This window comes from Sesamum indicum, linkage group LG10, assembly GCF_000512975.1.
Source record: "Sesamum indicum cultivar Zhongzhi No. 13 linkage group LG10, S_indicum_v1.0, whole genome shotgun sequence".
Taxonomy (NCBI): Eukaryota; Viridiplantae; Streptophyta; class Magnoliopsida; order Lamiales; family Pedaliaceae; genus Sesamum; species Sesamum indicum.
Window position 1 is genome coordinate 6,436,597 of NC_026154.1, and position 12,823 is coordinate 6,449,419.

Here is a 12,823-nt window from a genome sequence, read left to right on the forward strand (position 1 = left end):
AATGTGGCCCTTGTGGGGCATCTTTAAAAGACAATGACAAGAAAAAAGAAAAAAAATACCCCTACCCTCACACCCTCATCACTCATCACCACACCTTTATGAGTTAGTACATTCTACTAAAAATCATACCAACTCTCTTTGTCTCTCCACTTTTATGTTGTTTTGTAGATTATACTAATCATCATAATCATTATCATAATAATAATAGCAATTATTTAGTTAGGAGCCCATTTTCCAATTTGCTTTCAAGAGTGGTATTCATGATATGGCATATGCTACAAAACCAGTCAATCATGTGGGCCAATCCAATTCAAATCATTCTTGAAATTACTAGCAATATTTTGTGAAAGAAATATGGAGTGGGGGTGCTTGCAAATATTGAAGTATTTATTAGTTTATTGTTGAAAATAAGATGAAAAATAGTATATTTATTTTATAGTTTATATTTTTTAATTGTTTAAATTAAGTTAGTTTAAGTCAAAAATTATAAACAACTTCCTATTAATTCTATAGCTTAATTAAAAAATTATAAGTATTAAGTCGTTTCTCTAAACACTCAAACTTTAATTTTTTTTCTTTCACTTTTACTTTTATCAAATACTCTTAATTTTTACCGCTTCTTAACTTACAACGTTTTTAATAATTTATTCCCACTATTAAAATAAAAGTTGTTGCAAGTAATTTTTAATAATTTATATATAACTTATAGCACACTTTTTTTGAAAATGTCCATTGTAAGAAAATTGATGTTGTATTGGGTGAATATGATTAATGATGGGACCATGCAATGTTCATAATAAAAGGTATGTTAATTATTTTATTAATATTGAAGAGCCACTATAGTTTATATGCTTTATCATAAAGTTTCTATGAATACTCATTTCTCTCTTGCTTATTAGGGGCCCTTCTGATTTTATTTTAATAAGCTAACACTTTTTTTTTTATCAGTTCTTAGAATATGGTATGACTTGATCATTTTTGAATGGGTTGGTAGGAAAATTTTTGAACTCCTCTTAGAGGATATTGGTCGTGTTGTAGGCAAGAATTTCCCATCTCACGTAATTATTCAGAACAACTTCCTAATGATTATATTTGAAAGATTAATTACTTGATGGACAATTATCTTATGATGTGGAGGATTAGCCACATTATTTTGGCGCCGTTAGTGAAAAACTTCGACTTGAGCATTAAGAAGGCAAACCGAGTATGATATTTTAAGGCAAGCATTGAGGGTGAAAAGAAACAAGTTCTTTAAAGTTATTGAGGAAAGCCAAACCGTGAAAGTTGAAAACAACTACTCGGCTTTGTAGATACCATGCCCTTCCCCAAAATATACTAAACCTCGAAAGTCATAAAGAACTCTCTTAATAATGGATTCATATTGGGTTCAGTCGCGCCATAAAGATCGAATGATTTTTATGAAAATTTTAAGATTATGTGAACTAACCGGTGAAGCAGATATTAGAATTCATAAGGAAAAACTTGATTATTTGGTTTGAGAATAATGATGTGAATTGAGGATAAAGTGATGTGCGAATAATGGTTGAATTGATGATAAAGTAATATAATTCATGCATAATGAAAAAGTGAGCGAAATGTAGCTTGAAAATCGAGGCAGAATGAGAGTGAGAGTGTGGGAGAATGTGATGCTAAAGTGACTGCATAGAGTATCAATTTACAAGCGTCTGTAGAACACAATCTCGAAAGTAGTTAGGGCAAATGATATACCCTTGGATAGTTGCATGTGTTAGCTAATAACAAAAAAAAAAGAAAAAGAAAAAATAATTTAGAATTTGGACTTATGGAAAGAATTATGATTGTTTGAAAGGGTCTTATCAAGTCAATCCAGGTATCAACCGACCTGCTACTTGAGTTGATTTCAACTGGACTACTTGGAATCAGTAGGAGAATTTTTAGTAGGATATGTCAAAAGATATCAACCACTTGTGTGACGTGTCATCCTTATTGTATGAGGACTCATGTTGCTATATTGGGTTCGTTCCTTGATCCTGCTAAGTTAGTAAGGATAGAGCAACTATAGACCTAATACCTTGCTCATGGGCCAACAGAGCCTGACCTACTGGCTTGTTTAGTAAGGGTCTACTACTTTGGTTTTGGGATTTGCAGAAAAATATTTGAGGGGGTATCATCACCCCCCCTCCCACTCTAGGAGTGCAACACTTGGTATTAGACTACTGGAGTAGGAGGAAATAGCCTGCATAAGAAACTTTTTTCTACACAGGTGTAGCAGGAAAACTCTGTTGTGCTACTTAATCTCGCCCTGTTGTGCTGTTTAGAGGAGAGTCCCATTGGCCGATGGTAACTTGGACTCTCATGCTGATTTGGGGGGATACCTACATATCTGCAAAAAAGTAAGTGATAATTGCAATATATAGAGAGATGAGACAAACCTAGCAGCGGTTGGAGGACACACGCTCAGTGATTGGAGGAGAGTGACAATTATGAGAGAGGGGTGCCAAGTACATAGATGGGACTGCTCGGTTGTCCTAATATTCTAGTCTCTTTTTTCTCCCACTTTTTTCATTTCACACACCTCCTACACTTGAGTAAGTTTCATCCTCTTCATCTTGTTCTTTTTCTCTGCAAAGAGCAAGTTTCTCACAAATTTCTTTTTTGTTTTAATCTGCAGGTTTCAACTTCTCAATTTAGGGCATTCCCCATTTTTCCTTTCTCCTTTATCATCTACACTAGGTACGAACCTCCTACTTTTTTTCTTCTTGATTTATTTTTGAAAAATATGTCGATTGGTAGTATCGATGAGAGGGGGTGGAAGAATTTATGATAGACTTGGTAGACTCCTTTAGAAGAGAGGGGGAAAACTCTATGATCTTTGATTCTGACTCTCGCCATAGAGGTGAGAACGAGGAGGAAGTGAACAGTATGGAGATGACGAAAGGAAGAAAGTGACAAGAGGTTGGTGGTGTCCGGAGTTGAACCTTTTAGGGTTTACCATTCTTGTTTCACTACTATCAATGCAGTGAGTATCAGGAGAAGTACGAGATACTTGATGAATTCGTGATTCAGGTCCTTGCTATCGATGCTGCCCTAAAATTTTCCCTTGATGGGTTTTTATGTTTCTACTTTGCTCAATTGGAGCCCGGTTTGTGTTTTTCTATTCCCGAATTTTTTTCGGATGTAGCTTAACATTCCTCTAAATCAACTATCCCTAAGTTTTTTAGTTTTTTGGCTGGGTTTTACATTTTGACAAAAATCTTAGGGAAAATCCCTTATGTTGCATAGTTTCAGTCATTTTTCATGCTAAAAAAAGTACAATCTAGTCTTTTTTACTTCACTTTTCACGGGGAAGCTCCTTTTGTCCCAATCAAATCCTCTATGAAGGTGTGGAAATGCTATTACTTCTTCATTTCCTCTATCACACCCTGGAGATTTCCTCCTGTGTGGATCACAACTCCTCCTGAACAACTTATGTATTCTGTTCGAACTCATCCGGTTGTTTTCCAAAACTTGCTGAAATGTTTAAATGCTTACCACTTTGATCCCTGAATGAGTTCGCTCTGCTATCCTTCACCGCTTCGGGCTTTGGCTAAAAAAGGCAAATATGAATTTGACTACTGGATTACTCCCCAACAACCATTTGACTTCTTGTTTCCTGGCTAGATAGATAGTTTAGTTTTAATAATTTTTTTGTACCAGTATTTTAGTAGCCAAAATGTTCCAAAAGCTGCTGCAGGACAAGGCTGAGAGGGGAAAGGGGGAGAAGACCCCTGCTGCTTTCTCCTCTATTAGGCAAACCTTGCTGAAGAGTCCTCCTTCGACCTTTGTTAGCTCCATTTCCACGAGGATTCTGAGGGCAAGCTTCTTGTTGATCCACTACCGACACCCCTCAAAAGCACCAAAGGTTTCTCTGGCTTCATTATGCCTCATACTCCTCGTTCCACTGCTCGAGCTGGGACTTCATACTCTACTAAAGAGATGGATACAAAGAAGAAACTCCTCCCGGACTAGACCTTGACTAAGGTTCGATCCCTGCTGTTGGAAGAGGGAAAAATAGTCTAACTGCAGATTTTCTAAAAGGGGTACGACCTCCACTATATAGGACATATATGGACAATCTGCCTCGAGCGAAATCCCTTAGTCTATTTGGTTCCTATCTTAGTAGGGTAACAACATAAACGCTTTGATTTTTTATAGTTTCAACAATTTTAAATGAGAACTTAACCTGAACCATGTTGTGGGTGCAGGCGACAATGCAAAGAGGTGATTTGCCTGTTGGGTTAAGTAGGGAGACCCACTGTTAGAGGCTTTCTCCTTAAGAATTGAGGAGTTGGAGAGGGTCAATCACCAGCAGAAAGAGGTGGTGAAGAAAAGAGAACAAGTTCACAAGAAGGATACAACAAACATCTGCTACTTAAAGGAAGCAGTGACCAGCTAGCATGTTCAGCTAGAGCATCCTGTGCTTCAGGAAAATCAGGTGAGGAAAGAGGTGATCCATAAATGTTCTAAGATAGAAGAAGGAGGAGACATGGAGGGTTTATGGATGAACCGCCTAGTGAAGTACAAAATTCCCTGGAGTTCCCAAACCTACTAGCTGACCGTGCCTTAAAGTACTACAACCATGGATTTCAAACCTTCACCTAGTAATTCTCAATCACAAGTGACCCTCCTGCTGGAACGGACACCTTGTTTCTGGATGGGATGCTAGGCTGGCCAATGCTCCCAAGTCAGATGAAGAACTCCCTCCTGTAGTGCTTGAGAGCCTACTCCCTGCTGAGCAAGATTCTATGTCGGTTGACCTGATTAATTTAGTAATGGAGAACGTCCTTCATATCAAGACTACTCCACCTGCTACTGTTGGGGAAGAGGATGTGTTCCCCTCTGATGTAGAGGGGACTAAATCAGCAACAGGGTTCTTCCCACCTAGTAAATAAGAATGTTTCCCTCATTGCAAGAAAAATAATTTATTTTTATGAATCTTTTGGTATACCTCCTACATGAGGTTTGAAATTGCCAACTGTGGCCCTAAATATTTTGGTATTTTGATGGCGTGGACGTGCCTTGGATTCTATTTCACCCTCCCCCTCCCTTTTGAATGATTTATTAATATACTTTTGCTTTGTACTTGCTTAATTTGCTTGTTGCATACTAAATGACCATGAGGAAGTCTTTGGTATACCTCCTTCTTCCTGCAGAGTAAAATAATAGTGTTTGCATGTCTATTTGGCCTACTTAAATATCGAGTAGGATTTTTTCCTGCAACATATGCTTCTAAAGTAGGAACGAGGTATCCTCATAAATGTGTTAGCAAACAAATCGACTAAGAATACATAAGCATGCATTTTGAATAATAAGGTCTACAACCTTTTGTTGAGTTTAGCTAAATAAAGATATACTCGCTGGGGAAAAGTTAGTCGTAGGCTGGTAATAGTTTGTCATGCACTTCTCTATTGATTGAGCACATTGGCCAACATTCTCTTATCCTCAGCAAGGTAAATTGTCCCATCACCATGTCTGCTTTAAGGTCCCTTCCTAAAAGCAAGGTATAAGTCACTCCATCAACAGGGCAACAAATAGAACCTACTATAACACGAGGTAAGCGAGAGATATAATACTGAGATAAGTATAAGGGTAATTCAAATAGAAATTGAGCATATATTTGCCATTAGATAGCAATTTGTATAGTTAAGTAACTATGCCTGCTAAAAGCAACTTATTGAGGCTTATGGCCTGAGAAGGTAAGTAGGGATGCACCATTAAGGGTAGCTTATTGTGGCTCACAGCCAGTAGGAGTGCGCTAGCTACGATGGTTTATTAGCACTCGCAGAATGAGGAAGAGTGCACCAACAAACGGTGGCTTATTAATGCTCGAGGCCATCAGGGTTATCAACCTGTTATTCAATTCAAAACATACCAGAGGAACAAAAAACGTTCTTATTCACCAAGATAATCCTTATTAAGCAAATAAAAAAAGAGTATGGCTTAAGGGTAAAACTTCCTAAGGTTGTAAGCATTTCTCGATTGGGAGAGTTTTATTCCATCTGTGCCAACATGTAGGCTCTGAGTTTGAGAATCGAGTTACTTTATAAGGACCCTCCCAGTTGGAGCTAGCTTTCTATTGATTTCAGAGCACTTGCTCGTCTTAGCACGAGATCTTCCACATGAAATTTTCTTCTTTTACACTTCTACTAGAGGCGTTTACCACCTTCTATTTGAAACTTTCCATGCGGGTTCGAGCATCTTCTCTAACGACATCTATTAAATCCAAATTAATGCGTAGCAAGATGTTGTTACCTTCCTGTTTGTAATGCTGATTTTGATGTTTTTCAGTCCTGTTTAAGCAGGGATATGGTCTCTAAGCTGTACATTAAGTTGAAAGGGTTTTCTCCTATAGTGATCTGTTGGTGGTCTAATAGGACCATAGCACGCTTGGCATGGCGTCGACCCATTGCCCTAATGATTGTTCTAGCTTGTTTTAATGTCCACTTTCCCATTAGCTTGGGATAGATCATTAAAATAAAACGCAGTTGGTTTCCTAGTTCAACACATCAGTCCTGGATCTTTCAGTCCTAAAAATGCCAATTTTAATGAATCATTTTTCTTTGGTAAAATTGAATACATGAATGATCGAAGTAATGTTTTAGAAAATACTTCTAATTTTTGCTCCAAATCAAAACAATTATTACAGGTCACAATTGATTCAACAATTGGATTATTAGAGTTATCGGGTTATTAGTCTAAGATTTATCTTTTTAATAATACAAATTCTTTTTAGAGCAATATGGGTTGGGGATCCTATTGGAGTTGAGAGCCAAAAGAAACTTGGGCTATTATTACTTAGATTCTGTTCGGAAATTATTTACATATTCAAACAAATATAAAATGGGAGGGCCTTAAACCAAAATTCGATTTGTGACCTCCATTTGCCCATTAGCTTGGGCCACTAAAGTGATGCACTATTAGATGCCTAAGTCAATACACCAATGCTACATCTTTCAACTTTGAAACTGATGACTTTATAAGAAATAATTGTACAAGGTAAGCCATACTTGTAGACTATATTTTTCTAAGGAATTTGAGCATTTCGTTTTTTGTGATCATGGAAAGGGGTTCAGCTTCTATCCAATTGTTGAAGTAGTCCACTGTCACTTGCAAGAATTTATGTTGTCCTTGTACAACTGGGAATGGACCTACTATGACTATTCCTCATTGGTGAATAGACAAGGTATTGCTAGTGATTTGAAAAGTTTAATAGGTACGTGAAAGAGTGAGGCGTACTTTTGGGATTGCTCAGACTTCCTTACTTAGTCCACTGCATCCTTCATGAGAGTAGGCAAAAATATACAGCCCCCAAAATCTTACTTGCTAGGGCCATTCTACCTATGTGGGAACCAAATGATACTTAAGTATCTCATGTAGTACAGTTCTGCCTCTTTTGCACACAAGCATCGGAGGTGGGACTAAGAGAAACTCTATTTATAGATCTGTTTTCTTAACAAGGTAAATTGGGTCGCCCTCCTACCTATGCGGGCTACCTTATTCTCATCAGCATAAATGGTTCTTTTCTGTAGGTAGTAAAAAAAAGGGTTTCATCCAATCCGTGTTGATCTGCAAGATGTCTATGTTAGTATCATTAGATACCTTAGTGATCTTACGATGATAGTGCGAGTACTGCAATTGGCTAGGAAACTAGCTAGTCGGGAAAGGCAATCCACCGTCGTGTTCTCAGCACGAGGATTTGTTGGAGCTTGAAGTTGTTACACCTACTCTTGAGCTTGTTATTCCATGGAGGTACCCCTTCATCCTGTCATCCTGAATATCGTATGTGATTTCTACCTAGTTAGTTACCAGCTAGGAATTAAAATGGGCAATCACATTCCTTACCCATACATCGAGAACCATCTTTATTCATGCTATGAGAGCATCGTACTCAGCCTTGTCATTTAAACTTTTAGAGTCAAACCTTATGGCAAACTCTATGTCGTTACCCTCTGGGCTGATTAACATAATTCCAACACCACTACTCACATATGCGGAGGAGTCATCCACGTGGAGCTGCTATGTTACATCATCTTCTTTAGCCAACATTACTTTAGACATGAATTCAGTTAGTGCTTGTGCATTGATAGCCATTGTGGACTGATAGGAGATGTTAATTGCAGAGCTCTACAACTCATTTGATCTTTTTACTTGAAGTTTTAACTTTCCTTAGCGTTTCTCCCAGGCCGTATTAGTGCGCACGATTATGGAATGTGATAAAAGTAAGGATACAATTTCATTGCAGTTATTACGAAGGAAAATGCCAATTTTCTACCTCAGGATACTACTATTTAACATCATTCAACACCTTGCTGACATATTAGACTAGCTTTTGGGTTTCGCTCTCTTCTTTGATGTGCACAGATCTCACTATATGTTGTCCCACAAAAAGATAGTGATATAATGCTCACCTGGTGCGGGTTTGGTAGCAAGGGCAATTTGCTCAAGTAGGTTTTCAGATCTTGAAAACTTGCTGCAAGTTTCATCCTAAGTGAGGTCCTTGGCTTTCCTCAACACCTTGAGGAGGAACAAACTACATTCTATAGAGCGGGATATGAACTTACTAAGATCAGCTCTGCAGCTAACAAATCTTTCTACCTTGTTGAGTTTACTAGGAGGTTTCATCTTCTAGATTGTCGTACCTTATCCGAATTGACCTCAATGCATTTCTCGATTTCCATGTACCCAAGGAAGCACCCTTTCCTAGGTTCAACTTTATATGATACTGCTTCAATATTCTGAATGTTTCATCAAGGTCAATGATGTGGTGGTCAGTTTACCAATTGTTAACCAGCATATCGTCAATGTAGACCTCCATGTTGCTTCTAAACTATTCTTCAAACATGCGATCTACTAACGTTGGTAAGTAGCACCTGCATTTTTAAGTTTAAAGGTCATAACAATTTAGTAATATGTTATCCCTGATGTGATAAAGTTTACGTGCTTCTGATTATCGAGCTTAAGCAAGATTTCATGATAGCCCTGTGATGCATCCATTAGACTCAACAATTCATATCCAGACGTGGAATCCACCACCTGGTCTATGCAAGGAAGAGGATAGAAATCTTTAGGGTAAGCCTTGTTCACATCCCTAAAATCTACACACACGGGCCATTTGTTACCTAGCTTAAGGACAAGTACAACATTCGATAGACATTTTGGAAATTGAATTTGCTTGAGATATCCCTCAATAAGGAGCTTACCTACCTCCTCCTGGGTGATATTGTCCTTCTCAAGACCAAATGTCTATTTTATGCTTCATAGAAAGGAATGAAGGATCTAAATTCAAGTTGTGTATCGTGACATTGAGGTCAATACCCACCAGGTCACAGGTCGACCATGCAAAAATATCCATATTTTCATGCAAGAAAGTGGTTAGTTGCCCTGCTAGTTTGTAGTTTTGTCTAGGGATATTGCTATCAACTGGATACTTAATAGTTTTTCTATTGGCTATACTCGAGCAGGAACTTCTTTTCCCAACTCATCATAGTCTAGAAGGTTTTCACCTTCTCCCTGCTAGTTAAGGGAGGTCTATCTCTATGCCCTTCCTATTGCCTCCCATAACATTTATATGTTATGTATTCATCGCCAGTGAATTCCCTCACTCTTACTCTAGTGGGGAAATTTAACTTCATGTGGTAAATGAAAACGAAAGCTTGGAAAGCGTTTAGGGCGAGTTGCCCTAGAATGGTGTTGTATGCTGAAGACATATCTAATATAAGGAATCATATCATTTTAGTCTTCCTTGTGGGCTCCATTCCTAAATATAGAGGGAGCGAGATCTGTCCTGAGGGATTCACAAAAACCCTTGTGAAACCATACTGTATGTGTCCATCGGCTCCAGCAAGGTATCGTTAAGCTTCATCTACTAGTAGACCCCATAAAATAGGATATCTGCAGAACTGTCAGAGTATACAAAAATACACTAAATAGTATAGTTAGCCAAAGTTGTATAAATAATGAGAGCATCATTATGGGATAAGTGAACTCCCTACGTGTCAATTGGTTCGAAATAGATCGTAGAATCCTCTACTGGTTTCTTGTAGTCAATTTCCATTACTCTCCACAGCGCAGGCATGTATGCACCTACCTTGCCCTTCGAGGTTCCCCATCAGTAGGTCCTCCGGCTATCTTGTGAATCACTCTCGTAGCAGGGATGTTCTGTGGGCTTTGTTGCTTAGCAGGAGCTTTCTCTTTTCGGTGCTCCCACTTGGATGGGTCAGTAGGGGAATCCTCGCTTATGCAGGAATCTCAGCGGAGAGAGCGATCATCTTGTTGCTCACAGCTCCAGTCCTTGTCTACATAATATTTTCCCGACATGGATGAGCATTTCTATCTCCTACCTGAGCTAGCGAAATCTATTGGTGTCTGTCCATACTCTTTGTGGTACCTGCAAAAATACTTAGACGTAGGCAATTGCGACCCTTCCTCAGCACTTTTCGGCCATTGTAAAGCATAGCCATCAGCATGGGTGTTAGGCTAGTGATGAGTGGAGTGAACTACTCGTTTCTTAAATCGAGAAAGTTCCACCATTTGCTAAGTTCCCCTTTGTTCCTGCAAGAGGAGATGCCTTCATTATCACTCCTATCGTGATGGTCGCCTTTCTTTACTAGTTGGTTGTCTTCTAAATTCATATACCTTTTTGCTCAGGCTAACAAGTCATGGAAATCGAAGACCAGTTTTTTGGCCATTAGTTTAAAGAGAGGCATAACGCGTAGGCCATGTGTAATAATGCTGACCTGTACCTCTAGAATAGCTAGGACCTCCAGAATAGTTTGTTGAAATATTGGACATATGCTCTCAAGGTCTCCTTTTCATCCTGCTTTATTCCGAAAAGACTGATGGCCGATCTAATTGAAAAAGGGAGCTACAATTATGTAAAAGAATGTATTGATCCAGCTAGAAGCTGGTCAAACCACTAATGGGCAGAATCGGTTAGTGTAGTAAGAAATACGTATCTAATACCATCAGCATACCTGTGCAGCAAGGCTAAATTTTCGATCAGCAGGATTTGTAGTGTCGTTGTAAGCAGGCATATGAGAGATGCCCTGAAATGAGCAGGGAGCTCTTCTGCCATGATGTCAGAGCTAAAGCGAATACCTTGCTCTATGAGTTGGTTTCCTTTCTTACCTCTTAGTAGAGTTCCACCACTTCTTTCCTAAGTGACTGCCAGGTCTCAAGTGGTTCAGAATTGGATGCCTCCTTGTTGGAGGGATTAGCAGGTATATGTCCGTCCTGCATGATCACAACGGGATTCTAGTTGTTGGTTGCTTGATCTCTCTACGTTCGGATACTCTGCAACTGGGAAGATTGTCCTGCTCCATTAGCTTGGGAACCTTGGAGAATCAAGCTGATGGTCTCCATAATAAACTGGAGGAGCTGCTCAAAGAAGCGTGAATTGGCGGCAACAGGCATAGTTTCAGGTCAAAAGCTGAAGCGGGGGCATTGAGACCCCCTAATGTCTGTGGTGGAAACGGAATAGTAAAATATGCTACAACGCACGTTGTCACCTCCATACTAGCCATGTCTCATGACTTTAGCTCAAGTGTTTCCACAGACGACGCCTATGATGCATACCAAGGGAAATTCTAAGATTAACGAGGAACTAACCTGCAAAATAAAGGTTAGTACTCCAATACTTAAGTTAGTAATGGTTTACTGAAAAAATAAAAGGGAAAAGTTAATGTGAGGATAATGATTGAATATGATTATAAAGTGATATGATTAGTGCAGAGTACAAAAAGTGAGGTAAAAGTATCTTGTAAATTAAGGGGAAATGAGAGTGAGAGTATAAGAGAATGTTGTCGCAGTAACTACACAAAAAGTCAATTTATGGGCGTCTGTAGAGCAAGATCTGGAAAGAAATATTTTAGTATTTTTCAAAATTTCCACCTCATTTTCAAAAAGACAAGAAGTACTTTTAAGCATCAAGATCTTTTTCCTCTTGGATGACACTTCTTTCTAAAAGTTGATCAAGTTCCATGTGGTGCCTTGAAGTGAAAAAATGATAAATTCTTTCTTGCGATGCAATTCTTCGAGTCACCTTGAACTTATCTTGTAGTTCGGTAATTTGGAGAACTTCAACCTCAAGGTTATTCACCTTATCCATGTACTCATTTCTTGTGCTTCAACGGCAAAAAGATCATTTTTTTTTAATTTGCAAGTTGAAATAGAAGTCTCATGGACTTCTCACGTCTATTTTTGAGTAGTCTCCGATTTATTCTTCGCTTGGAAGCACCGTCAAAGAAAAACCTCAAATGACTCTCCAACGATGATGTGTTCTTCATATATGTGCTATCTCCTTGACCAAATTGGCAATAGCTTACCTTACCTCAGAAAGTTGCTCAAAAGGATTTATCATGAGCTTTTAATTCATCCCAATAGAATTTGAGTAATAACTTCTCGGTCTCTGTTTTATAATTTGGGGGCAAAAAACATGACCTTCGGCAGAAAGAAGAGGCTAAGACAAAACATCGAACATCTTCTTTGGCTTCTCGAAAAGACTCTTGAAAGGTGGCGACTTCTCTAAAACTAGTGGCAACACAATCTTCGGATGCTTGCTAGGAGTTTCAACGGGAGGATTCTCATTCTCGAGAGTAGCTTGCGCCTCACCGCCAATACTAATGTGCCAATCCATTCACCAATCATATACCACCTTCAAAAGCAATGCATACTCCTTCAATAATTACAGTACTAGAAAAATATGGACAAATAATTTTTTTTATAAATTTAAACCAAAAGGATATAAATTTAGATGTGAATGAGCAATTTTCTTCGAACTTGTGACAACAAATTAAGGGTCACCTTA